Source organism: Thermobia domestica, chromosome 3 (assembly GCF_964235325.1).
Source record: "Thermobia domestica chromosome 3, izTheDome1.hap1.1, whole genome shotgun sequence".
Taxonomy (NCBI): domain Eukaryota; kingdom Metazoa; phylum Arthropoda; class Insecta; order Zygentoma; family Lepismatidae; genus Thermobia; species Thermobia domestica.
Window position 1 is genome coordinate 56,656,261 of NC_137456.1, and position 25,841 is coordinate 56,682,101.

A 25,841-nucleotide genomic window follows, 5' to 3' on the forward strand; every position below is an offset into this window, starting at 1 on the left:
CAAATAAACTCTCTCTTGAGGATTCTTTCAGGGTAAGCGAGCTATTCAATATTATTAGGTTTTTAATGAAATATTTATTTCTGAGTACGAACAAAATTGCTTCACTCATATTTGAGTAAACCGTGGAGGAAAAACACCCCAAAGAGTAAACTACCCCTCGCGTACTTTTTTCAGGACAAACGAGTTTTGCCATATTGTTAGGTTATTAACGAAATATGTATTTTTGAAATATGAATAAACTCTTTTGAGTCGTTTTTGAGAAAATCGCCCAGACAACACACTCCACCAAGAATAAACTACCCCTCGCATTTTTTAGGACAAACGAGTTATGTCATATTGTTAAGTTAATAGTGAAATATTTATTTATGAAATATGATCGAAAACACTTGAGTCCATTTTGAGAAAATCACTTAGAAAAAACTCACCCCTAAGTATAAACTACCCCTTGTAGATTTTTCTCAGATAAATGCCTTATACCACAAAATAGGGTTGCTAATTAAATATTGATTTATAAAAAGAAAGAAAACAAGATCGTTAGAGCCAGTTATGAGAAAATATCTTTTTTTCTATTTTCATCGTACAGGAAACTATCCTTGTTTCGGGAGTAGGAGGGAAATGAAAGAAACTATAGGTAATACTATGAAAATCTTAAGCTAAAATTTGGTGCAGATAAGTTGAACGGTATGGCCTCTAGACGAGTGCACAGAAAAGTGTAGGGAACGGACGGACGAATCCCAGATGGACATGTATCGAAAACTAACTTTTTCGGTGTTAGGGGCTATAATACGTGTAAATTCGTTGAAATCTCAAATTTGATTTTTTTTCGAACACCATACTTTCTTCTCTCATTTGTCACTTCAAAGTAAAAGCAGTTGAGTTGATTTTAGTTTAGCGTCCCTATATGAGCGAGGCAGGTTATATGAGAGCAGCTATATGAGGCTATATGAGACGTGGACCTACTGATTAACGTGGAATCCGAACCACATGATCAAAGTAAAAGGCACTCAGAACTACGGATAAGAGACACCTACTTTTACACATAGACATTTATTGATTTAAAACTGTTTTAGTTTGTGTCATTTCACTTCCAATTGAAAGGTTTTACAATGACTAACGGCATACCAATGACGAGACGGAAGTTTTCAGGAAGTAAATGCATTCAGAAGTCTAGACTGCATTACACCTATCAGCCTGTTTTTACTTCTGCAATTGTTGACAGCTGTAATTTCGTCCAAACGCTACATGAAATAATTCTTGGTTGACGTCATTGTGTTGCTATTTTAGTATTGTTCTCTTCAGACTTGGTTGAAGTTTTGTCTTAACGGTTATACATTTTTCTTTCTTATTTCATCGTTACACATAAGAATAAAATGTGGTGAGTGGATAGATTCGAACCTACGAACATTGAGTTTTCATTCTTCCAACACTTTATCAATGGACCAAGCTTTGTCTTCACGTTAACGCACGGTTACAAGGTTTACTACGATTTAAATAAAATGGCTGGCTGTTAGAGTTTTCTGCTCACATATTTCGATAAAAAATTTTCATTGCTTCGTAGATACGTAGATACACATTTTAGGAGAGTGCATTTAGGTATATATAATAATTACATGCCAGACAAAAGCTGGATAAGTTTTGCTAAAATGTTTCATATGCAGTTCTCAATAATAGACTTGCTGTTCGGGGTGAAGTTCCAAGGTACAGCATTGACTAGCAGTTTTTGCTATTAATATCCCTTCTAACAATATTGGCAATGGACAAAAGTTAACCCGTGTTGAAGCTTTTTGCTCCTAATTTACCTAATTATTTTGCTTTATTATTTAACGAATATATTGAACATTGTCAGCAGGCACGTATGCAGTAATTTATTTCCGGAGGAGTCCGACTTCAATATTAGGGTAAATTATAATAATATTTTAAAAAATAATCCCCAAAATTAGGCTAAATTCACAGAAAAGTTGGGATTTCAGAGGGGGGTCCGGACCCCCTGGACCCACCCCTAAATGCGTCCTTGTTTGACAGTAACGTTTCCTCATTTTGAAACCCTCAAAAACTTCGGATATATAAAGGGAAAACAGTTATTTTCGATAAAATATCACTTCAGTTTTATTGCACATTGTGGTGTCCAACGTTGACAAGGGCAAGAATTTCTTCTCTTTGGTCTGTCATTGTGCTCTATCGAAAGGTTACGTTTGTAAATTACTCCAACGAACAAGCGTGATTGGCAGATAGGAATACTGAACAGAACTCCACAAAAATGCATGCTGAACTTACGTTTATAGCTACCTTTTGGTGATTTGCCCTCAAGGTCAATCGAGTGGTAATTCAGTTCCGTCTCTGTTCTTAAGCCATGTTCGTATTACTTCGAACAGTTTTGAGAATGAAAAGCATGCTTCGTAATATAACAGACTTCTTTCGCGTAAGAAATCGAAACTCAGTTGGTCAGAGCAACTAGTCTGTACGAATTAGGTTGGTAGTTTGAGCCCAGTACGAGTAAGGGTTTTTATTACTATTGTTTTTATCTTTTTTATGTGAGGAAAAATCAAATTGTGACATCGCGATATCAAATGTATTTGGTTAGGTAACTTTGTCTTAGCTAAACTTTAAACATCAGTAACCGTCGAAATTTCACTAACCGATCAGTCACTGAACATTTCACACACGTTAAACCAGTGGCATAACATGAAGGTTAACCTCTCCTCCGCAGTCCTTAGTTATGCGTACCAAGGGCCGGGCGACTTCCCGGGGCGCCAGAGAAAGAGGGGCACCAAAACGAGCCTCAAAAAGTAAATTTTATAGCGTCTTTTCTACTGACTTTTTTGGTTTATATTCTTGTAAAGTAGTGGCAATTACCTAACCATGGAAGAGGAGAGTTTCATAGTAATAAGGGGGCTGTATTGAAAAATGGAATGGAGAGATGGCATGTAGAATAAAGAGTGGCGGGGGAGTAAGCATTGTTTGTTTCCTTGAGTTCAGCGTTCCACGGTTATGCCTTAATGGCTAAAGGAGAAAAAAATGAAATCTTTGAGTTTTACGTCTCACGGTTATGCCGGTTAGGCTAAAGGTGACAATGATGATGAGTAATGAATGAAATGGTGGAATGAAGAAATTGGGAGGAAACGGGATAACCCCGAGAAAACCTACGCACACGGTGTTAGGCCAAAAGAGATGTGGATACTAATTATAGTGGAATCCGAACCACTTTTATCGTTCAACAGTAATCCACCGGGAATTGGACCCGGTACCACAGAAGGCAGGCGTGCTAGCCACAAGACCAAACGGGGGGGGGCGGAGGTCGTATTGTTTATAGCGGGCCATATCCTTTGTGAAGTTTTCCTAGGTAATGAATGTCTTTTTGAAAAATGGGTTTAAAATATTAAAAACACTATTGTAAAATGTAAAATATAGGCTAGTACCAGGGGAAGGGCGCCAAAAAGTCACTTTGCCCTGGTGAAAATTGGCCTGGTCCGCCACTGCGTACTTTCTGTATATTTTTTGGCCTTGCAGCTTGTGCGGTCCCCACGCCACAGGGTTGCGGGGGCGGTATTTACGCCTATGCTTCGAACGTAATTCAATAACTGCTTAAGAAATTCTACCTCAGCGTGGAAACGGGAACCGGAATATATATTTTTCCAATAGTCCCATAGAACTTTCACTCAGAACGCTAGATGAAATTAAGTAGGAGGAGGATCTGATGTTTCCTAAGTAAGTTCCTTTCAGAAAGTTTGCTATTTCTTTAACGGCGATGTAAATAAACATACCGGATACTCATCGTTATTAGCCCGACGCCAAACCATCCTGGACAAATCCCTCTATATGATCGGCAAAAGTTTATTCTGCCTAATTTTATAAGCGACTCAAGGGTGAAACACTTGTTAACGAAAGCAATGCTGTGTATACACTTCCTTGTTTCTGACAAAATATAAAGTGCTTTGTAATCTTTAGACACTTTTCCTATTCTTTTTCCTATTCTTTTCCTATTCTTTGTCACCCTTGGTTGTGTAGGGCGGCCTCGAACAAATAAAGAAGAGGTAATATTACAGTCAAGGGGCGCAATAAATATATTAGGTATTTCTTTTGTTACCTAACCATAATGGCCTAGAGTCGTCTTCGGTAGAATAAAAAATGCTACTTTATATTTCATTCACGAAGGAGGAAAGGATACTCTAAATATATTTCTTATTCATTTTGTCTGCCCTGCTTCTCAGAAATTATATACTTTCTGTTGGGACGGTGCTGAAAAGAGAGGGGGAAATAAAACGTCGTGCCTCCTCATACATCTTAAATTTTGTTACGTGGTTGGTCAAATTATTACTAAAGAAAGTACTTTAAACTAAGATGTCTAAAGTTACTACATTATGTAAGGGTGGCATATTCAGGAATAATAATAATAATAATAATAATAATAATAATAATAATAATAATAATAATAATAATAATAAATATGAATGTCTTCGGAGAGCCGAAATTATGTGACACGAATCATTACATATAGAGCTTTAAGATGAGTGGTCATAGGAGAGGAAAAAACAGGATTTTTCTCTGTATGACTCTCTAACGTAAAGATTATGTGCCGAAGGTAAGAAGCATAATCATTCTACAACAGGTTGCTTTTACGTAGAATATCAGTTACTTGAGTTCTCCTCCTTCGGGCTACTTACCTCATGTGGTAAATTCAAAACAATTTCAATTTAAGACAAATACATTGTAAAACTTTTCCGTAATTAAATATATATAGGGAAATCTGTTATCAAAGTGTCCAAAAACGTAGATAGAAGACTATCAAGTGAGAAACATTGTGAAACTTTATAAAATTCTCCAAATTAGAATTAACATTTACTGGAAAACATTCGTTATGCACCATTGAGCATGTAGTGAGCAGTGAGCACAGGGGAAATAATTACGAACTGTTTGCAAACGAAAATTAGAAACACTAATGCAAGTGCCACAACATTTTCTCCTTTTTTGGTTGAGTCATGAGTTTTACACATGTTACAATTTGAATCTTTTCCACATAAAAAAATAAAAATAAATAACCATACTACCCCATCAGGATCCTGCCGCCTATAGTCGGACAATTTGTTCATGCCGACCAGATGCCGCGGTCGGATTGCCGGCGCCGGACACCGGCGTCTTTCCGCTCGATTTTCGACCGCGACGAGCAAAAAGAGATTCGTTCACCAATAGAAAACAAAGAGAGTTAGAAGGTAATTTGTTGCTTTAAAATACGAATTAGGGCTTATATTTCCCTCGTATAAAGCTTTCTCGAAACAGTCGGCAGACAGTCGGACGACGACTGCAAAAAGAGACTGCCGGCAATTTCTTGAAAAGCGACGTCGGCACGACGTCGGCGAAAGTTGCAATAACGCGTACCAGCGGCAAAGAGTCGAATTTTAGAAAATGAATAGAGCCTGTATCTTCTTTAATAATGAAGTAAAAATTGAAACTGTCCGAAGGTTTTTCTTGTGGGTGGGCACTAATTCCATAAAATATGTCTTGTGAAAACGGAGTCGGCAGAAAGTCGGCATACAGCGGACGGAACGACAGCGTCAAAGGATGGTTGTAAAGACGTCGAAACGTTGACGGCGTGCCGACCACGAAAAAGGTAAATGCATGAAAAGAAATGTAGTAAAGGGACTGCACGTAAAGGGTATATGAGAAGTAAATACTTAAAATAAATGACAAGTACGAGAGGATTCTTGACAAACATTTTGCAAGGAGACGGCAAACAGCGGACGGCGACCGCGGCAAATATTGTCGGAAAGACGCCGAAACGTTGGCGGCGTGCCGACAAGTAAAGGAGCCGAAAGAAGGTCGGCAAACAGCGGATGGACCGACCTTGAAAAGATGCTCGGACAGGCGCCGAGCCGCCTTTGCCGCTGAAGAGCCTGATTGCAGAAATCGTAGTCTGGTTGCGCTGCCTGTATGTTCGGTTCGCGTTCTTCATTTGTCACATTGTGATGCAGTGTGGGTAAAGTCCTTCAAAAAAAAATTCGTTGAGATAAGTTTACAAATGGGAAAAATAATGTTTATCATAAAAATATTCATTCATTGGAACTGTACGCAGTTGCTGGTTAAGCAAATACCACGAAAACATGAAGTGAGAGAGTGGTGAGTTAATTTAATATTATTCATATACATTTGCATATATTATTGCACTTATTATGCATATACATGGGGTGAGTTAATTTAATATTATGTATATACATTTCAAATTGTCATGAATTTTATATGTTGTGTTACATATGTTAATTGTTGCTGCGCATGAAAAAGATTCGGTTATAGTATGTTCCCGCGCACTGGCGTTTCTGGCATATAAAATTTTTTTTGGGGGGGCAGTGCTGTAATGCTATAATTTTTGGTAGGAATACGCTCGATCATTTTCAAAAATACAGCGTATACGCAAGACTACTTGGAGTATACGCACTCTAATATAAGCTCATTCCTTCGTATCTTTAAGGTAAGTATACGCCGGACTATAAAAATATTAAGTGGGTATACGCCGTATACTCCCGTATACGCCCCATTACATCCCTGGGGGGGGGTATCAAAGAAAGTAATTTAAATGGTACTACCTAGCCCAACCTGTGTATTAACTTCGATTCTATTTGTTGCCTTGCTGCTTACCTTCACGAACCCCCTAAGGTATATCGGCAAGTCATTACTTTAGGCAAGGCAGTGACAATAATCAAGTCATCTGAACTGGTTCCCGCAATTATAGTTACAGTTCCCAAGAAGGAAAGACAGAAAACAAAGTGCCCTGCGGGGCTCTAACCCGCCTTCACTCGCTAACGCTCGTTCGGCAATACTATGTACTGACAGGATATCATTGCCTTGCCCAAAGTAAAGAGTTACCGGTATATCAAGAACTCGCTTACAATTGTAGGGTCCGCGCTGGCTCAGTGGTAGAACGTTCACCTCTGGTACTTGGGGTCCCGGGTTCGATCCCAGCCATCACCATGTGAACTTTGTGATGGACAAACACTGTCTGCGTGGGTTTCCTCGGGGTTCTCCCGTTTATTTACACTTTCTCCATTCCACCATTTCATTCATTACTCATCATCACCGTCTTCTTTAGCCTAACCGGCATAACCGTTGGACAAAAAACTTAAAGGTTTCACTTAATTTTTATTTACAAAACGAGGGACAGTTAAGAAACTGTAGTACATTATTTTCTTCTTGAAATTGCAAAAGTTTACATGTCTTAGTTTTTAAGATAAGTGTATTCTAACTCAACGCCAATGTATTTCTGCACAGTGTACGAAAGCTGTATTTTATGTTTACAACTGAAGCGTTACTAGTATGAAACCATAAAAAGTGATATTGAAAAATGTATGATTACCAAAGCCCATATGTTTTCACTACCCTCGCTTACGCGTATACCCACCGTCGCTGACGCACTTGTTCCCTTCGGACACACCCCCGCGCTACCGCGCGGGCCCATCAGCGTTGCCCTGCTCTGACTCAGTTATATAGAATTTGTGCTCTTTACTGGCCAACTAGCACCTGGTGCTAAATTATCTTAGAGAAAAATGGACAATTTCTCATAATGCTTGTGCCATGGCAAGGTTTGTGTTCCTTTAGTATTCTCTAGTATTTAGTGTATCTTTAGTAACCTATTAAGATCCACTAGATTATATACTGCAGGACTTGTTTCACATGTGAGCGAAAACTTCCAATTTTTTTTTTTTTTTAAAAAAAGGAGAAATGAGGTAGTGGTTAAACGCTCATGTGTACAGGTTTACTTGTGGCGCAATACTAAAAAAAAAAATGAAAATTTATAATTCTTTCACCAGTTTCTTTTTTATTGTCCCCTAGTCGGTTTCAAATGGGCGGAATATATTTTACTTGGCATAAATAAAATTCAAGGGGACCTCTAGAACTAATTGTTGAAAAATTATAATTCTTTTACGATTTGCGTATAAATAAGGCTTCCAGATGTCTAGCATAAAAACAGCGCAAAAAAGCACAAAACAATCTGTGCTGGGTGGCCACTAAATAGCACGAATGCTATCGAACCGAGTCAGATAGGGCGAAGCTGGTGGGCCTGCGCTGGAATACGTCCGAAGGGAGCAGGCACGTCTGCGATAGCGTGTATGCGGAGAAGTGAGGGTAATGGAAGGAAGTGCGTTTTGAGAATAATACAAGTTTCAACAACACTTGTTGTTGTTTCATACTAGTAACTCTCCACTTGTAAACAAAATACAGGTTCTGCACGCTGTGCAGAAATATGATGCCGGTGTACACGGTGCAGAAATAAGCCGCCCGTGGAAAATAACATCTAATAGAGCCATTTTTCATATGCACTCATTTGTTTTATTCGTCGTAAAGCACTTGTAATGGTTTAACGTTAGTAAACGTAAGATACAGTTGTATTACATTGTATGTAATTAAGTTACCTGTAGAAATTCGTTCCTTATAAACATGTCTTTTCATGGAAAGTATTGAATTTTACCTGTAAATCTTCCAAAATGTAGTGCACCAAAACTACACCTGCACCAGACTGTCTTATTTTGATTTTTTGCTGGCCGCGGTGGCTCAGTGGTAGAGCGTTCATCTCTGGTGCATGGGATTCCTGGTTCAAACCCTGCTCCTGTCAAGTGAACTTTGTGGTGGACAAACACCGTGTGCGTGGGTTTTCTCGGGATTCCCCCGTTTCCTCCCACTTTCTTCATTCCACCATTTTCATTCATCTCTCATCATCACCGTCTCCTTTAGCCTAACCGGCATAACCGTGGGACGTAAAACTCAAATATTTCATTTTCATTTTCCGAGTGTTAACCCTTTCTCCTGACACTGTTTCACGATGTGTAGGTACAAAAACTTGGACATCGGAAGTTTGAAAAAATTTAACAATTTAACATTAACATCTGTAGAAAACCATTAGCGACTACTATTAAAACTTTTTTGAGGAGAAAAGCTCATCATGAACGAGGGTTTGAAAAAACCCGGGCTTTTTTGAAAAAGCCAAACCCACCTGGGCCCATTTTTTCGGGTGTTTTTCGAGTTTAATTGGGTTTTTTCGGGTTTAATCGGTTTTTTTTCGAAACATTTCAATGTCTTTGGGGTAAAAGTGTTAAAATGTGATTTATATTTCAATATTGTCATTGTCACAACTTGCAACAATTTTCTACTCACTGCCGTTTTGAAAAAATGGCCGCCATTTTGATTATTTTTTTTTTTTTACATTGGACCGCCGAGAAAATCTACACAGCAAATTTAGCATATCTTGTGCTTCTACCGTCAAAATTTCAACTTAAAAGACTGAAAATTGCGCTTCGTAGCGTAGATACTCGTTCATTTGACAAAATGGCCGCCATTTTGATATATTACGTTGGTATGCCGCCAAAATCTAAACAGGGAATTTAGAGTGTCTTATGCTTGTACTCTGAAAATTTTAACTTAAAATGCCGAAAGTTGAGTTGATTTTGTGTTTAACGTCCCTTTCAGCAGCGAGGCTATATAAGACGGGACCTACTGATTAAGGTGGAATCCGAACCACGTGAGCTCTCTCCGGGAAGCAAACCCGGGTCACCCACGCCTAAGACGCGTACACTAACCGCTCAGCCATAAAGGAGCTCGGCAGACAAACGAACAAATGTAAAGTTATAGTTTTGTGATTTTTTTTTTATAGCGTTTCTCAAAGTTATGTTCATTCGATTGAATTCTTATTACAGATGGTTTGTGTTTTAGATATGTTACTCAAATTGACTCCTAGGAGAACATAAAATGTATTTGTTTTGAAACTTTTATCATTTTTGCCCACCTGTTCGATTTTACCTGTAGTTTATTTAAGTATATATGCATTTTATTTGTTCCATTAACAAGGTTTTATTTTAAGATGTAATATTTTGTATTCAGCCGAATACAAAATTCTCAATTGCCAATACAATAGTGTCGCAAAACCCTGACGCGTATCGAAGTTCTATTTCAAAGTAATATAATGCTATCTTCACTAAATAAAATATTCTATTTTAATACATCTTTTTGTCTGGTGAGGGACTTAGGGATTTATTGTTTAACTTGCAGCTTCAAGGTAATGTTTCAAAGATTTCTCAAGAAACTCAAATTCCTACCATTGGATATACGGCAGGATTTCTTTTCTTTTCTGATTCTCGTTTGGGGTGGCGACCGTACTGTTGTAATAAAGATTAACCTTTTGTCACTCGCGCCAAATTTAGTAACATAACTACTCGCGCGTTTGCTTTTTTCCAACATTGACATTTTGAGATACAAACAATATATTTAGTAAACTTATTTGAAGTAATGCATGCAATTGTTGAGTAAATACTTAGGATATTTGGAATTGTTGCTATAGTGCTGTCAAAATGTCTTGATCCGTGGCAAAAATGCGAACTAAAGTTCAAACCATCGACACATCCACGCGTTGAGCCAATAAGGGTTCAGCTGTTGCTAAACGAGAGAGCCTTGGCGAAAGGGAGTGAATTCCTTCAGCCGATAGCAACGCTTGGAACAGAAAACTAGGTGTCAAGTCAATGTGGTATATCTATAGCTTGTCAATATCTCTTCTCTGAGATCGGCTTTCGAAATCATCGAATCTAATGCCCTGAGTAGCAGCAAAAAGCTCGTGTAACTCATTGCTGCTCTTACGATTAGAATTCCTGTTCCGTCACATGTCCACAGTGATCGTACATCATCACGTGCTCCTTTCTTTTGGCAATCAAATAAAGACGTCGAAATAAAGTCATTAATTTTGCTCTTGAAGTTGCTGTACAGTTGCAGTGCGTTCTTCGCCGAAACTTGTTCGTAATTTATCCAAATAATTGTTAGTACATTTTACAATTTCATCAATCACGGCTATATCGATAAATTTCAAAAAAAAAAAAAAAACAAAAAAAAAACTGTTTACTCAGTAATACCCTTAGCAGTAAACTTCGGTTCTAGCATCTTTTTCACAATGTTTTTACACTTTGTCTTTGCTGATGCTGCCAGTTACTATTTACATTTTGTTTTCCTGTCTTTCCCAATGAAACAATATTTTCACTGTAACTGTAATTCACATCCATATCGTTTGCATCTGAATCTGCATCTACACTGTTCTTATCTGCTTCACTATCATGATCAATATCATCTTCATTCACTTTTTCATTACTTCAATTCGCATCACTTTCAGCAGCCACTAATTTTCGATAGTTAACATCAGACTCATCATTAATATTGTCAAGCCACTTCTCTATTTCACTTCTATTCAAGAAGCGAGACGTTGCTTAGAAAAACAAAACTTCACTCATAAACATTAATTATCACATTAATGATCGCGCGTTGGAAAATTTCAAACTCCATAAAAATATGTGTTTGCTAGTGTTATCACGGAACTACTTGCGCGTTTGAAAAAAGCAAACGCAGACGAAACTATTTCCTCAACCTGTACTGGAAGCTACTACAATTGCAGCACGTCAGCGAGCTTTAAGGTGAAAGAGGGGAAGGAGCCACTTGAGGAATAGCAGTGAGGGCGACTCCGCTAATGCGACCCCATTCGTAAAAATCATTAGTTTTTACTCACCTGTTTGCTTTTTTCCAACAGCGCGAGTGACAGAAGGTTAAGTAAAAGTTAACTGTTTCGACGTAATTGAATTCTTCATCAGTGACTATAGTTTTCATTACTCTTACAGGTTTTCTTGTAACATATAGCGTTGAAGCCGGTTCATTGCAACAAGGTCTATTACACTGTGTAGTTTGGTTTGGTTTTGGTGTGATGAAGTATATTTTCTATTGTAATAAATATACGTGATGTGCCAACGCCGTACACATTGAAGAGTATATTTTACAAAGCATTGTATTTGTTCTATTTTAGATAGTTCATTTATTTCTGGAAGCAAGGGGAAATGTTGCTCAAGAAATACAGAAGTGTTGCAATGGAAGAAGACCCACAGAGAGCAGTACCGTAGCCAGGATGTGTGTTTGGTGGGGCAAGTGCTGTTATAGGTACATATGGAACAATTCCAAACAAAAAATATATAAACATAAAAATATATAAAAAATTACAAACATCAAACTACATTGTCGGACCTCTTTGGGGGCCCGGCCTCTCTGGGCCCCCCTTCCCTACGCCACTAACGGAGAGTATTGACAAAAATCATATGTACTAACATCCTTAAAGATATTTGTGAAGAGTGGTAGGATATATGTGGGACTACAGTTTTTTTTTTTTTTTTTTTCCTTTTAGAACGGGTGAATTTCATTCAATCATAACATTTGTAAAACATTTCCCATTTTAATGCGGTTTATTTCAAATCACACGGGAATTATGGTCATCACTTACCTTTGAAGCGAATATTGAGAATTACGGCTTTGAAATTGATTTTTTTGTTTTGCCAATATTACCTTAGACTCCCTATCCCAGTTTTTGTCGTTGAATTCTTTTTTTATTATTACTTCATCTTTTCTATGCAGTGTTGTAAAATTTTCTGTATTTCTCTATATTCTCACAATCCTGATTCTGAGCTATTTAAATTCTACATTACTATTTCATAGGTTTGAAGTTTTCTTCAATTATAAAGACAACTGTTGTTTGATATTGTTCTTCACTTTTTTTTTTTTTTTTTTTTTTTTTTTTTTGCGTGGAATCAGTTAAGAGAGAAAGTGTAATTATATTTCTCTGAGTACAAGCTCCTTAACGGTGAGGTTCAGTACCATCGCCTCCTTTCTTTTCTATCCCATTGATTTGTAGGGGAAGTATTCTTCCTTTTCTTTGAAATGAATACAATTTTTGATGTTCTGATTTTACTGATTTCTTCTGAATATCTATTTAAATGTCCCTTGCTTTGTCAAAATGATCTTTTAGTATATATAAGTATATTATTATTTAAATTAGATGTCATTTATGAATATTAAAAACATACAACACAGAATTTTATTTCCACAAAGTAAGAGACATTTAAATAGACCTGAAGAAAAATAATAAAAAGTAAAACCCTTAAAATCTCAAAGAAACAGAGGAAGATTTCCTCGTATATATCAATGGGCTAAAAAAGAAAAATGGCTGAGTTATTCAAGACAAAATATGGATAGCAGGAATTCTTTAGAATAATATAGTGCTTTTTTGAACATTGTAATCACTTCATATATATTTGCTTTTCTGATTTTACATACTGTATGAAGGCTATCTGTGTTAAAACTCAATGTTATGGAATGCTACAAATTTCTGTTTTTTAAAAAAAAAAAGTAGTAGTACATCCGAAGGTATATTACATATAACTTCTAAATGATGATAAGGTTCATTACATAGGCTAATGTATATAAGTTAATACGATGTGCATTGTATTTTGTTAATACAATTTGGTGTGTTTTTAGTGCTAATATAGACCAGAAAAAATTGTGATCTTCCCTTCATTTATTCTCTTAAAGAATTCCTTTAAAACAAAGGATCTTTGCAAAGTATTATGTTAAAACACTTCATTTTTTATGTAAATGACTTCATTAACCTTTTTCTCTATATAATGGGTATGCACTATGAGTATACTGTACATGTGGCTGTTTCATTTACGATATAAATTATTTTCTCACATTTTTCTGTTTCATTGTATACAATTAATGTATAAATCATATAGGAACGCATTAAATGAACAATTAGTTACCTACTTAATTGTTATTTTATCTTAATATGATTTCCACTTTTAAAGTGTATTTAAATAAATATTTAAGAAATAGAGTTAGAACTGACAGCTTAGTCGTTAGAACTTGTGTTTAGTGCATTTCAGTGTTTGGTTTCTACGAATATAGTCAAGGGTGTAAGCAGACAAGTGATCGCTCCGGCCACTTTTTATATATATATATATATATATATATATATATATATATATATATATATATATATATATATATATATATATATATATATATATATATATATATACCAAAGTTACAACAAATGCAGAGACATTTTGGCTTGGCTGCTTGGATACACGTCTCTGTTTTCCATATATTGACAAACTAACATGGTTACTGTCCACCTTTTTCTTGTTTACTTTAACCTTTTTTTTTTTTTTTTTGCGTGTAGGCTCGGTTTGAATCTCTCCGCCACCACATACCTTTTATTACAGTATTTTTATTTATAATTTTTACTTCATTAATTTTTATTTAAATCTCATTTTCCATTGGGAGTGTGACCCCTGTACTTTAAAAAAATTTAGAAAATCATTGACGTTTAAAATCCTTTTCCAATAGTTGATGGGAAAACGACAACCTAAAAAGACCGTATTTCCGACGGATTGCTGCGGCTTTTTTTTTTTTTCGAAGAAAGCGTTTGCAACTAGCAAATTTTGATTGCATAGAACAGTGTTGTTCCTAGTGGTCGTGATAGTGAAAGATGTGCTTTCAGGGAGAAAATGTACTGACTGTTATAAGTTTTTCACATTAGGCGCACAGACATGTTAATTGAATTATTCTTAACGTTCATTATTAGCTGCTCAGTTGTTATTTTTAGTTCGCTTTTAAGCATTTGTAAGTCATTCCCAGATACTTTTCCTCTATATAGCACTTAAATCGTACTGAGAATTGTAGAAATGTACTGCGTATGTACCGAGTGCAATATTACTGGTGGGGGGGGGGGCGCGGTGGCTCAGTGGTAGAGCGTTCACCTCTGGTGTTAGGGGTCTCAGGTTCAAACCCTACTCCCGCCAAGTGAACCTTGTGGTGGACAAACACCGTATGCGTGGGTTTTCTCGGGGTTCTCCCGTTTCCTCCCACTTTCTTCATTCCACCATTTCATTCATTATTCATCATCACCGTCTCCTTTAGCCTAACCGGCATAAGCGTGGGACGTAAAATTAAAGATTTCATTTCATTTTTATTACTGGTGGGAATCCGCCATGATTTTCATTGCAGTGCTACGCATCTTTTCTGCTGTCTGTCGACTGGTCGGAAAGGCAACTTTCCACCGGCGGCGCTGGCGCATTTTATGCGCCTTTCCGGTTGTTTGCCGACTGCTCGAAAGGACCTCTTTTCGATGTCAGCTTCTCAATTCTCCCACAGGCGGCATTCGACCTCTTGCCGCAATCGAAAAGCAGCCCTTTGCCGACTGGATATCAACCCTTCAGGAAGGCAAAATTTTCAACACTTTTTAGAGTAGCTTTGCCTAAGTTTGCCTCCGTGCTATGATTTCTCATGAAGGGCACAATTGCTAGTTCTGAAAGTATATAATACTTCCATGTCCCATTCAATTTCTTGTTTTTTGGCTGAAAGTGCTGCAAAAAAGAAAAAAGAACAAATTTTGTACTGGGACACACAAAAAAATGCAAGTATTATACTTCAAGAACTTCCAAGGGTGCTCCTTGTCGAGAAATCATAGCATGGAGGAAGACTTAGGCAAGACTAATGTAAAAGCTGATGAAAATTTTGCCTTCCTGAAGCGTTGATTTCCAGTCGGCAAAGGGCCACTTTTCGACGGCGGCAAGAAGTCGGATGCCGCCAGTGGGAGAATCGGGAAGCCGACATCGAAAAGAGGTCCTTTCGAGCAGTCGGCAAACAGCCGGAAAGGCGCATAAAATGCGCCGGCGCCGCCGTCGAACAGTTGACTTGCCGAGCAGTCGGCAAACAGCCGGAAATGAGCATTAAATGCGCCGGCGCCGCCGTCGGAAAGTTGCCTTGCCGAGCAGTCGGCAAACAGCCGGTAATTAGCATTAAATGCGCCGGCGCCGCCGTCGAGAAGTTGACTTGCCGAGCAGTCGGCAAACAGCCGGAAATGAGCATTAAATGCGCCGGCGCCGCCGTCGGAAAGTTGCCTTGCCGAGCAGTCGGCAAACAGCCGTAAAGGTGCAGTAAATGCGCCGGCGCCGCCGTCGAAAAGAGGCCGGCATAAGGAGTCGGCAGAGGGTCGGAAAGAGGTCTTTCCGACTGTTTTGCCGACTCTGGCGGTCGGCAACAGTCGGCAAAGAGTCGGCAAAGGGCATCATTTTTTACGATTTTCGACCGCTTGCCGCCTCGGCAAAAGGTCGGCAATTTTGAACAAGTAGATCGTCGTGCCGCCGCGGACGGGTGCCGGCTGCCTACCGGCGGCCTGCCACCGTCGACGGCGGCAATCCCTCTTGCCGACCGCGGCATCCTGATGGGGTAATAAGAATGACAACGGCACTTCGAGGAAGATTCGAAGCCACTACCTTCATCATACAGACTAGTTCCTTTAACTGCCTGAGCTAATTGTTTTCTAACGTGAACTGCGCCTGTTCTACGGTAAAGAGAAATTTTCATTACGATTGTGCTAAGAATTCGTCTTTTTCCATAGGTAATTTCCACTATTTGCTCTATCTATACGTTAATAGTTAACATAGATTCATATATTTGGAGTTCGCTGATAATGAATGTAGTAAGACATATTAGAAATGTGTCGTTAAAAGTTTCGTCTGTAGATCTAATCCACGTTTCTCTCAATGACATAGATGTCGCTGCTTCGTTTTGAACTGCAGAATTTCCTCGCGTTCTTCAAAATTTCCCACTTTAGCAGAGTTGGTAATTCTCGAGATTTCTGTCGATTTAAAGTTTCTTGCTTCTAATTTATTTATTTTAAGCTAATATCTAATACAAATATTAAAAACGGGTTTGTTATTAACCTGTCCTGTTGGGTAAACCTTCCGAAATTTAGAACATGTAAAGAAAACGGAGATATTTTCAAAAAACTTCAAAATAAAGAGACGCGTCATTTATTTTGCTCATAGTAGTACATTGCTTTTTTGTTTTTTTAAAACGTTCGGTTTCTTTGGGAATGGAGGGTATATTATAGGAGTTTCTTGACTGTTTTTTTAAAAAATAATAATGGTTATCTAAGCAAACAACAGGAAGTTTTAGCAGTCTAAAGCAGTGGCTCTAAACCGATGTGTCGCGACACACTGGTATATCACGCCTACCCTAAGGTGTGTCGCGAAATTATATAATTTAAAAACCATGAAGATCGAGACAGACTGTACCAGTCAACACCTCCAGCGGTAGCAATAATGCTCACAACATTAGTGTGAGCATTAGCGTTGTTACATACTCAGTACAACATTGTCATTATAAAAACTAATTGGTTTCACTATCATAATATATATATATATATTAATAATAATAATATTTATAATAAAAATATCAAACAAGTGTGTCAAGATGTCCTGGATTTTCAGTAAAGTGTGTCGTCAATCAAAAAAGGTTGAGAATCACTGGCCTAAAGGTGGTCACAGAGCAGGCCCGTAGCCAACCCAAAAATTTAGGGGGGGCGGTCGAAGTTTGGAGGGCCTGATCCAACCACATTATAGTTCATCACCATATTATAGTTCACTTGTAAGCCTACTGTGAAAATTTTACGAGGGGAACAGTAAAAATTTACGGGGGCCCGGACCCATTAGACCTGGATACGGGCCTGTCACAGAGGGAGCTGAGAATCTTGTCACTCCCTAACTATGGGCCTGTCCCGGCGTGTCATTCAATTAAATTTCCATCTTGGCATTCATTTGCCGGGAGTAAATGGAAATTGAAAGAAAGAAGGTGCAGAAAGTTTGGTTTCAATCGAAGATGGCACTTCCCAATTACCATTACTCCAGGGCTAAAAGTGCGGGGGAACGCCGTCCCCCACCTCGAAAAAATTTGTAAGGCGTCCCTCCAGTTCCTAAAAATTACAATGGGCAAAGATAGGCAGGGGAATGGCGTAGTGTCATGCCACTACCTACCGTCCCCTCACCTGTTCAGATCCACTTTTACCCCTGCATTATTCCATCGAGTATATCTAAACCAAGACAGAAGTTTAAGGTTTAACCTGGAGAATAGATTATAATTAGATAAGAACTTTACATTTAACGTCCCACGATTATACACAGACAATGATGATGAGATGGATGATAATGGTGGAATGACGAACGTGAGAACCTCGAGAAAACCCACGCACATGGTGTTTGCCACCAGAAAGCACACTTGGATCGAACTAGGACCCCACACGTCAGAAGTGAGCACTTTTATCACTGAGCCATTGCGGCCCCATATCATATATTTGTTCAAACGAAAAATCAGAATTTTCACCATGAATGGACTCTATGTTCTTCCCTGTTAACAGATTTCTGCATACCATTTTCTGCATACGGAATAAGTCATACCTTTAACCCTTTTAAATAAAGAAAATGTTCATAAACGAAACGAAGTCGAACTGACACTATATTAGCGTTGATATTAGTATTCGAATTCAAATATGTTTAATGTACGTTATTTTTTCTACATATAGGCCTATACAAATGATATTTTTTTCAACTACAGAGAAATATAATGTTATCAATACAACACCTGCAATTTATTATTGAATACGTTTTATCTGTATTTATCGCACAGTAATAAATCATACAAGACAAAGGATTGTGATAACTAATTCACAACATCTTGCAAAATTCTCTCTGTTCCCAGTTTACTCATTATCACGTGATCTGATAACTATAATAGATAGTCCAGCACTTGCCAAACCAGTTATTTGACTTAATAAACATTGCCAATAACTGTTATGACAGCATAACCAACATTTAAAGAAACAAAAATTTAAAGAAGCCAGGATACCGGAAATGAGCAGTATAAAAGACTAAACGCTGTGGAAATGAAAATAAGCGTGATACGACACGACTCAAGCTTTGCATACTGCAAAAACAGCAAGCAAATCTCCATGAAATTATTTTAATTATTTCTACAAGTATACTGAGTTATAGAAATCGTTTATGGCTTTCAATGCACTATAAAAATCGATAAACATCAAAAATTATTTCTTTCATAATGTGACATTACTTAGGACACTTACCTTTATTCTAAATGCAACTTAATGTGTTCCATTACCCTCTCCTCCTTGTGATTATGTCATATCACAGTGTAGCCAAACAAAGATGCAACTGGATACTCGTTTTCCAGTGATAATCTAAAAATACTTACCTTAACTATACATTCTTCATCCCCTTTTCCCAAAAGATATTAATATTTAACCATAATGACTAAAAGAAAATTTACAAATATTGTACCTAGACAAGTTTGTATTTGAAAGGTACTGTCCCAGTTTAGTTATCCATAATTGAATTCATGAATTAGGACTTCTTTATTTAGGAAATGGACTGCTAGTGACTTATAAAGTGTTTCTTAAGGCGGAGAGGAGAGTTGAATTTATGAGTGCGTATTCACTTTACGAGGGGCTAAGCGTTACATGTCGTATGTCTTGCTGACATAGTCCATAAAATCGAGTCCAGAAGTCCCAAAAACACGAACCAACCTGTGCTAGGTTTGCGCAAAACGCATTAATGCTATCTAAGTGATTCAGGGCACAGCAAAGCTGTTGGGCCCGCACGGTAGCGCAATGTGCAAGGAAGTAGGCGCGCCAGCGACGGTGCATATGCGTGTAAACAATGTGTTCCTCGTGTTACTAGATGTTTTACGTGTAAGACAGCTATATCGTTACGAATCATAATATGATACTGCATTGACCTACAAATTTTATTCATGGCTTTGTTATGGACTATACGTGGTTACAAACATACAGTTAGGCTTACGTTTTTTAACATTATTAGGGATATCCATGGCGTCTCTGGCATGTAAAATTTGAGGGGACATCAAAGAAAGTTATGTAAATGGTAGTACCTATTTCAACCTGTTTATCATGTTCAATTCCATTTTTTATCTTCCTGCTTATCTTCACGGACCCCCTGAAACATATCAAGAACTCTGTTATAATCGTTTCACAGTCTGAATATTAAATTTCAAATAAATATAACTATTAATATTTGTATATTATTGTCGTTAGTAAATAAATTAAATTAGAATAGAATATTGAATATTTTGTACTTCAAAATATTGGGGGGACGCGTCCCCCTCGTCCCCCGCCAGAGACGCCCGTGGGGATGTCAGAGGTAAGATCTTCATGCATTTTGATTACTTACATTTCCTCTTTTGAAATAACCCAATATTTGTTCTTTAAATTTTACAAATCTATGGATAGGCCTACTTAAACTGAAATATAGCACCATTTGGAATTTTACATAACATGTTTCTCTTTTAATGAAAATTTGGTAAAGATAAGCAACATTAAGGCACAAAGTTAAAACTATAAATATCGTGTTTCTATTTGCTTTTGAGTGACAATATGAGAAAAAGTGTAGTAACTTGAATAAAGTAAAATTCGAAATTTCATTAGGTTTACACATTTCGTACCTTCTACATACCGTAAAAGCATGGGCGGTGATTAGGGGAACAAAGAGGGACAGTCCCCCCCCCCACTTTGTATGTAAACCATTTATGTATATAGTTTCATTTGGAAATGTAAAATTTTTGTATGTATTACTGGTGTATAGAAAAAATTGTGCCATATAATATTCGCCGTTGCGTGAGTACGTGATGGTTATCCTCCCGTGAAGTTAAGAAAGCTGCAGAAATTGCGTTTTAATTGCCACGGAAAATACCCCAAAATTAACCTATTGGAACACAACAATTTCAGCATATTTTCACTTCTTATAAGGATTCAGTATATTATTCAGCAGGTTTGAATTTTAAGACGTTCATGAGCAAGGAATCAAATCTCTGTTTAAGAGTACAAAGGGCTAGTACATACTTGCGTTGATCTTGTCAATTTACTTAATAAAATATGAAATACTGTATCCGGTATTCTAACAAAAAAGATAGTATCCTATTAGTTATACAACCTTCCGTCAAGTCTTGCCCCCCACTTTTAACGTCCAACCGCCGCCACTGCGTAAAAGTAATATCTGTCCGTTCGTTTGTTTCATGTAAAGATGTCCAATCGCACAGAGGCCACACTGTTCAACGTATCTGCATCAAATTTTAAATTCAAGATTTTTATAAGACTCTTTAGCTTCTTAGACTTCCCAACTATACTATGAATACTTATCCCTCCGTCCGAGTGCCTGTATGTCGACAGGTATCAGAACATCAATGGTAAGAGATATCGCAAAGCTGTTTGTATCATTTGATTCAGCTCCCCAAGAAACGTTGCATATCCTCAAATAACCCTATATTCAAACCGGAAGTAGTTGGAATTAAAATTTTCCGGTTTCAACATTGATCGCCATTGGACAAGAACGCCAAAAGATACCGGCAACGACAAGGAGTTTCTGTAATCGATTCAGTGTCTCTATAAAATATCCATAACCATCTCGTAACTTTGAAACCGGAAGTAGATCAAAATTACTAATATTTCCAGTTTCAGTGTTGATTTCAATAGAGCAAAAAACGGTAAAAGATATTTTGCGGAACCTTTATCCAAAGAATAGGTTACATCTCTTGCAATACCCTCTATTGAAACCGGAAGTTGCAGAAATCAACCATCTTCAGTTTCATCATTGAAAGCCACAGAAAAAACTGTTATAGATAGCAACAGTCTTTTTTTTAAAAAAAAAATCGATTCAACATCTCAAGAAAGGATGTAATCTTCACCCATATTAGTCTACTAAGACCGAAAGTAGTAGAAATCAACCGTTTATTGTTTCAGTGTTGATCACAATAGAACAAAAATGGTAATAGATAGCAAGTGCTTTATGGAATCGATTCTGTGTCTCAAGGAAAGACCACCATCCGTATCACTCTACTAAAACTACTACTTCCATTTCCAACGTTGATCATCATCGAACAAAAGCGGGAATAGATAGTTACAAGTAATTTTTTCCACTTAATTCATCTTCTCAAGAAATGATACTATCTTCACCTATAACACTCTATTACAACTGCAAATGGTAGAAATTTTCTAGTACTTCCGGTTTCAATATTGATTTCCATAGAGCTAGAACAGTAAAAGGTACCGAGAAAGCAGTTTTTGAAATTGATTCTGCGTATCAATAATAAATTCCGTCTCCTCTTTTTGCTCTCAATTTAAACTGAAAGTGGTAGAAATCAACCACTTCCGCTTCCGTTGTTCGGGATAGAGCAAAAAAGGTAATAGACTACATAGCGTCAAGCGGCTTTTCGCAATCGTTTTAATATCTTCAGGAAAAATTCCATCTTCTCATGCATTTCTCTAATTAGACAGTAATAGTACAAATTTACTATATCATTGAGGAATAATCACAGAAAAACGGGATGCCCATATATTTAAACTTGGAAAAGAATTTGGAGCGCGAATTCTCATTGTAAACATGGAAAATAGAATGTTCAGCATTGGAAATATAGCAAAGTCCTTTTCATTTTATTCTACGAATGCAATCTTTCAATGCGAAGGTCCTCTTACCTGACTTAAGTGTTTGTTTGTCCGGATGTACCTCCCAAACGTCTGAATCGTTCTTAACCAAATTTGATGTAGTAATTTCTGAGCGCACGCTGAGTGTTGTATGTCCCAATCGGACTTACTATTGAGGGATAGTTACCGAAAAACGGGAGGTCCGTAGACTTAAACTTGGAAAATCATTTGACACGAGAATTCTCATTGTAAACAGTGGAAAACAGAATTTTCAGCATTAGAAATAGGGCGAAGCACTTTTCGTTTTTATTTTTTCTGTTACAATTTTTCAAAGCCATTATGTTGTTCGCTAATATGCCCACATGTGTTCGCTCACGAAAATGATGCATTAAAAAATCTATGAATAATCAATAAAAGTCGATTGTTTCGCTCCAAATTTACAATTATGGCATACCTATTTATTTATAGTTTTCTCGAATACGACTCATGCAATTTTGTTGATATCTTATAAACAAACATTTCATGAATAATCTTAACTTGTGGCATAAGTCATTTCTTCTGAAGAATTCCAGAAGTAGTAGTATACTTTTGGAAGTTTTCCGACGAAGTTTCAGACGAAGTTTTCCGAAAATGTCTTATAATTTTGTTTGTATTTCACAAGAAAAGGACTCATTAATAACTGCAACATATCATTGTTTAGCTTGAGGAATTGGAGCAAGTAAGATTAGTGCAGTGGTCCGTACCTTTTAATTAACCCCTTACTCCATGCCGTGCCATATATGGCACATACCCTTTTTTCACTTTAGCTTTTTTTTTGTGATTTATCAAAGGCATCAAATGACTGCTTTGTCTGCTGTGTGAGATATTGACGTGTATGAATAAGAGATTTTGGTGTTATCTGGCATGTTCTTTGTGAGTTGTAAGTGTGTCATATATGGCACTTACTTATTTCTCGTTTGAATTAAGTGAAAAATCTAAAATTCAAGTTTTAATTCATTTTTCAAGTTCCCATATGAGGATTTCCAATACTGATTATTTTTTTCGCTAAAAGAAGAAAAACATGCAGAAAGGGGTTAAAATTGTAACGGCCCGATGTTTTACGTTTGGTTACAAATGATTCCTTTCTACGTATAAATTAAAGTCTATTCATATAATAGTTGAGCACATGTCAAAGTAGCCCTCTAAATCGAACAATCGAATAGAATCAAAAAGATCTGGAGTATTATTGATGGTAACAGCTAATTGATAATACGATTATACCGGGTGTATCATAGGCCAACTCTGTTATGAGTTAAGATACGAAATAAAAGGTACAGACCGCCGCACTACACTTTCTCGCTCCAAATGCTAAATCATGTTGAGCTGCAGCAATTAATGAAACATTTTCTTTTGAAATACGAAGATAATTATATGGCGTCTTCGGAAATTTTCGCCCGAAGGAAATTTACTATAAAAGTAAACTACTTCTTGCAGATTTTTTCATATGGGTAATGGCGAAAACTTCATAACGTGAGACTTGACAATTTATACAGTTTACCAAACATTGTTAGGGTCATCAAATCTAGGGAGCTTAGGTGGGCACGTCATATAGCCAGAATGGAAGAAAGTAAAAACGCCTTCAACGTCTTAACTGAAAGAGCAATAGGAGAACGACCTGTAGGAAGACGTAGGCGCAGATGGGAAGACAACATTAAGATGGATCTCACAGAAATAGGAATATAAAGTAGAAACTGGTTCCAGTTGGCTAAGGATAAAAGTCAGTGAAGAGCTTTTGTGAACGCGGCATTGAACCTCCGGGTTCCATAATCCATAGACTTAGTTAGTTAAAATAGGTATTTCGGAAAGTCTTTTCCTATCATGACAAGAGGACTACCCTCCCCAAATTTCACGTTTCTACCTATAGTAATATGGCCCGGCGATGATGAGTCACCCACTCCTACCCTTTTACTTATGGCAACGATGTATATATGGCATCGATGAAATAGCTGAAAGTGTGAGGATTTATGCTCGGGATATTTTTGTAATTTCAAGTGGTTTTTGGTGAACAGCAGAAAAGAAATAATGATGTGATTGATTGTAAGTAACCTGACTTTGGTTTATGTTAGTATTTTTACATGTTAGTGAAGTACCAGTGAAAAAGTCGCAATGTTCTGAAGACTGGTAGAATGTAAACAAAAACAATAGACATAGCTCAACTGTACCCAGTTCAATTCGCTTATACTTGGAGTACAAATCAGCATCTTCGATATATCGAATCAAAAATTAGTTGTTGCAGGAAGTGCAAAACACAGGTGGAAAAATTGAAGAATTAAAACAAGAAAATTAATATCCTATTCAACTCTGCTACACTAGCAGTAACATGGTATACGTAAATCATAGTTTAACCCCACCTCGTAAGAAAAACTTTGCAAAAGCACGGAAGTTACAGACGAAAAATACTTCGCGTATTTGTGGGTTTCAAATGCTGATGCTATAAAATTAAAAAAAAGACGCAAGAAGATTGACAGGTATTAATAGATGGTCACATAGAATCAAAAAATGAATGTTCGAGCTCGAGTAGTGGATATAATTAATCTAAGAAATTCTATGACTAGCTCGGAAGAATAATACTCTCGGAAGTAGGAACTAAGTACACGGTTCTGATTAATTGCCACGTAGCCGTTTATTGCCACGTAGCATGCATATAGCAGAAATCAAATGCTTGATGGTATTGGTCCTTATGGCCGAGCGTGCTAGTGCTACGGACGAGTGTCAGAAAGAGTTTTGGCGTGGGTTCAAACCCTGTCCATGGAAAGTTTTTTTTTTTATTTTCATAACACTTTTTTCATTAAAATAAGATGAAAATAATACTCAAAAATGTGATTTACTTACTTTTGTGCAGATAAGTAGTAGTAGGAGGAGGAGGAGCAGTAGTAGAAGTAGGAAAATGAAATAAAATCCTTAAGTTTTACGTCCCGCGATTATGCAGGTTAGCCTAAAGAAGACGGTGATGATGAGAGACGAGTGAAATGGTAGATTGAAGAAAATGGGAGGAAACGCGAGAACCCCGTGAAAACCCACGAGCATGGTGTTTGTCCACCACAAAGTCCACACAGCGCGAGCTGGGATCGAACAAGAAACGCCAAGCACCGGAGGTGACGATCTACCACTGAGCCACCGCGTCCCCCTTAGTAGTAGTAGGAGGAGGAGGAGGGGGATGAGGAGGAGCAGGAGGAGCAGGAGGAGGAGGAGGAGGAGGAGGAGGAGGAGGAACGGGTTAGAAGCCCAGCAAGCCTCGTTTTGTTCCACCTTGACCCTCATGATATAAATTTTGTGACCAACTTAGAACAGATGGTTAGGGTAGTGCGCGAAAAAAGACTTACTTCCGGGAGTATTACTCTCCCGAACGGGTCGTGAAAGTCTGCAGTAACGATGCAAAACTGATATTGTGGCTATTTCCGGGGCACCGAGTCTGTCTGACTGCGTCTGACGCACCCGGTGACACCCAAAACCAGTTGACCCCGATAAAATATATTTTATAGTTTAACGTCCCATGATTATACAGCGGTGCTAAGGGAGACGGCGATGATGATGTTGATGATAATGGTGGAAATAAAAAGTGGGAGTAAAGGGAGAAAACTCACGCAAATGGTGTTTATCCATCACAAAGATCACTTGAAGCGGGCTGGTATCGAACCAGGATCCAACGCATCAGAGGTGAACGTTCTAC

At 37.6% G+C, this 25,841-nt stretch overlaps 1 protein-coding gene across 1 annotated transcript in view; it reads right to left on the reverse strand.

The window, feature by feature from the left end:
* LOC145680397 (meiosis inhibitor protein 1-like) overlaps nucleotides 1-18,830 on the reverse strand; it is a 265,116-nt gene extending 246,286 nt beyond the window's left edge. The window contains exon 1 of the mRNA XM_081750854.1: nucleotides 18,764-18,830. The gene's annotated coding sequence lies outside the window, so the exon portion shown is untranslated. The remainder of the gene's footprint in view (nucleotides 1-18,763) is intronic.
* Between the last annotated feature and the right edge of the window lie 7,011 nt (nucleotides 18,831-25,841).